Source organism: Corvus brachyrhynchos, unplaced genomic scaffold (genome assembly GCF_000691975.1).
Source record: "Corvus brachyrhynchos isolate BGI_N302 unplaced genomic scaffold, ASM69197v1 scaffold47, whole genome shotgun sequence".
NCBI lineage: Eukaryota > Metazoa > Chordata > Aves > Passeriformes > Corvidae > Corvus > Corvus brachyrhynchos.
In genome coordinates, this window is record NW_008239292.1 from 699220 (window position 1) to 702829 (window position 3610).

Here is a 3610-nt window from a genome sequence, read left to right on the forward strand (position 1 = left end):
GGGGAGCGTGGGGGGGGATGGGGGGAGAGAGAACACCCAGCACTAGGGAGAATGGCGGGGGGAGTGTGGTCCTGGAGGTTTTCTTGGGGGGACAGTGAGGAACCCTGTAGTGGGGTGAGTGGGGGTGTGGTGTGCCCTGTAGGAAGGTTGGGGGTGGGGAGCCGTGTATTGGGGTGAGTGGGGGCAGTGTGGTGTTCCCTGGCCCCCCCAGTATGAATATACGTGGATAAGGTTTTGTTTGGAATCTGCAAGGAATGGGAAAAGCCAAGTGCTGTTGGAAAACAGTGGAGGGAGCCAGGAGAGGGGGGAAGGTGAATGCTCAGCCCAGGGCTGGCGTTGGAGTTCTGGAGGCCCAGGGCTGGGTTCTGCATGGAATGAGGAGCTGGGAGAGGGTTTTGTGGCTGGAGCTGTGGGAAACACAATAGGAAAAGCCCCCCTGGGTGCCTGGGATGTGGTTGGAGTCAGGGGAGCTCCCAGGTCCCACTAGAGGCAGCAGGAAAATCCCAGCTCGGTGCTGCTTGTCTGCCCCAGAGAGGGCTGAGCGCTTCCCCTCTGGCTTGTCCCAAAGTCTGGCTCTTCCTCCCAAAGCTGGGGTGCTCCAGCTCATCCCCCCGGCATCCCTGGCTTTCTCCTCATCACTGAGCAGCATTTTTTAGGATGGGCCCCCCCTTGGGCTCAGGAGGGCTGGGAGAGAGGAACAGGGACTTCCACGAGGATCCCTTCCAGGAGGAGATGGTGTTGGCATGGAAGAGGCCCTGCATTCCGGGCTCCCTGCTCCATCCATCCCTCCCTCCCTCCATCCTCATGGGAGCAGAGGAATTGTGCGGGAATCCCTGTCAGCTCTGGAAGGGGTGGGGTTTTTTGGGGGGTGTTGTCTCATTCACCACAGCAATACCAACAACAAACCCGGTCTGTGTGAGGGTGAGGAGGCCTCTCCTGGCAATTCCCTTCCTTCCAGAATAGGGAATGCTCCCCGGGAGGCTGCTGCCTGCAGGAGGAAAGAGTTCTGGTGGAAAAAGTGCAAGTTTGGGGTGCAGTGGTGGTGCTGCTTCAGACCAGTGATGGTGATGGGCTGGTGCTGGTGGGCCAGGACTGGAGAACTCAGTCTGGAGTCAGGAAAAGTGCATCAGCATCCATCAGGCCCAAGGCGAGATGTGTGGCTCTGTTGGGATCGCTGATTATCCCAAACAGGGACAAGGCAGCAGAGAAACCTCCCACAAACCCAAACCTCCTCCCGGTTTGCTCCCGGACTGTGTCCCACCTATAAATACCTCCCTCTGGATTTGCTTTCCTTAATCCCCCCCTCCAGAATGCCCCTCTTCCAGTGGCAAGCCCAACCACGCAGACATCCTGCTCGTAAACTTACAGTACGTGTCAGAAGTGGAAATAATCAACGACCGCACGGAAACGCCTCCCCCTTTAGCCTCCCTCAACGTCAGCAAGGTGAGAGCCCCCTCCCGCAGGGACCACCGGGAATCCTGCAGGGATCCAGCAGGATTCGCTGCTGGAGCTCGCCTGCTCCCAGCACAGCTTCCCGGAGTTCCAGTCTGGGCCTGAGGTTTGGTGGTTTGTGTCTGGGTTTTAGCAGTTTGGGCTTGGGATTTTGGTGCTTTGGGGCCTGGATTTTGTTGGGTTTAGGGTCTGGGCTTTTGGTGTTTGGGGGCCTGGGTTTTGGTATTTTGGGGTCTAAGGTGGTCTTGTTTTGGGGCTTGGATTTTGAGGGGTTTGGAGCCTGGGTTTTGGTAGTTTAGGTGCAGGTGATGGTGTTTGGGGTCTGGATGATGCCATTTTGGGTCTAGATTTTGGCATCTTGGATGTGGAGTGGACAGGAGGGGTAAAGATGTGGAACTCATGGAATTTTGAGGAACTGCTTTTCGTCCATCCTGGAATGGGATTGCTGCTGATTCCCAGTGATGTGAAAGAAAGGGAAGGTGGCCCCGAGTCCTCTGTGCTGGGGTGAATCCAGCTGTGGGGTCTGGCTGTAGGGTGCTCAGTTGTCACCTCCTTGTCCCATGGGGACACCTCTCCCGGGGGTTGGTGTCACACAGGTGGCACCAGCCGGGTGTCTGTCCCCTCCCCGGGTCCCTTCCCGATGGATTAACGCGTTGTCAGAGGTCTCAGATGACACAGCTGCCACCAAGATGTGTCTGTGGGCTGTCACTGCAGCGAGTGACATTGCTGGGAGCGCAGCCTGGGGGAAACCCTCAGGAATTCCAGTGCTCACTTCTGTCTTTTCTAGCCTCCAAGTAATTGTGGGTTTGGTGTGTGGGGAAATAATGGATGGAGTCGTGTTGGAAGGGGCCACACAGTGGCCGTGTCCCCAGTCCTGTGGCAGGAGGGGACTTCTGTGGGGCTCTGCCCCACATCCCCTTCCCCATGGATGTGCAAGCAGGCTGGGATGTGGATGGCTGGTACTGGTTGTACTGGGAGGAGGAGGTGTGGGCACGTGGGAGTGCTGGGGGTGCTCCGGGGAACCCAAAAACTTTTGGGAACAGCACCTGTCCCAAGAGGCTGGCACTGGCCCGAGGACCTCGGCACAGCCATGCAGTGCCATTCCAGGCAGATTTTGGAGGGATCCCCTTGACCTCCTCAGCCTGTGTGGGATGAGGGACCACCCTGGCACTGGGGGACCCTGGCATGGCCCTTGGTGGCCTCCGCATTGGGCTTGGTGGCCCTGGCATGAACCTTGGTGGCCCTCACGGTCTCTCCTTGCCTGGTGCTGCGAATTCCGTCATTCATCCAGAGGGCGCAGGGAAGTGACTCATCCATTCATGCCGCCTGCACAAGGTGTGTGCCGGGGAACGCTGGAATTCCTCGGAATGCTCGAATCCAGGAGGCTGGAGCCGCGTCTGATCCATTTCCTCTCAGGAACGTGGATGGGTAGGGAGAGCACATCCTGCTGCGGGGGGGGATGAGCACAGGGATGGATCCCAATGGAAGTGCTGGGATGCTGCTGATGCTGGCACCTCTCCAGGGTTTCCAGTCTGCTCCCAGTGGCCTCTTGTCAGGGCTGTCCCCAAATCTGGATGCAGCAGCTGCTGGAGGAGCATCCCAAGGCTTGGGAAAGTGAGAGGCTTGGGACAGAGAGGATCTAAACCTCAGGCTGGGCAAGGGGGATCTGGTCTGGCTGGGAAGGGGATCTGCTCAGGGAGGACATGGCAGAGGTGATTCCCAATGCCCTGTCCCACAGTTCCAGCCCATCCCAGTGTGGTGGGAGGATGCTTTGGCATCCCCCAGCTGGGATCCCGGTTCTCCAGCCTTGGAGCAGCCCCCCCGGACAGATGAGGGGCTGTGGCACCCAGGGAAGGCTGGGAGAGGTGTGGGGTGCAGGGAAGTTCCTGTGGAACATTGTGCCTGGTTTGGAAACCTGACTGGTGGTCTTGGAGGGAGAGAGTGATTCCCACATGGAACGGGGTGGGTGGCCTGTGAGGGCGAGGAAGGCTCCTGTCCCTGTTGAGGCATTCCTTGATCCCTGGGAAGCACACAGGGAGGATCCCAGTGCTCCTGCAGTGGCTCTGCTCCCCGGGGCACGGGCAGGGGACACGGCATGGCTGGGATAGGGACATCTGTCCCTTAGAGGCACCAAAGTGTCCCCAGTCAGTGCGAGCTC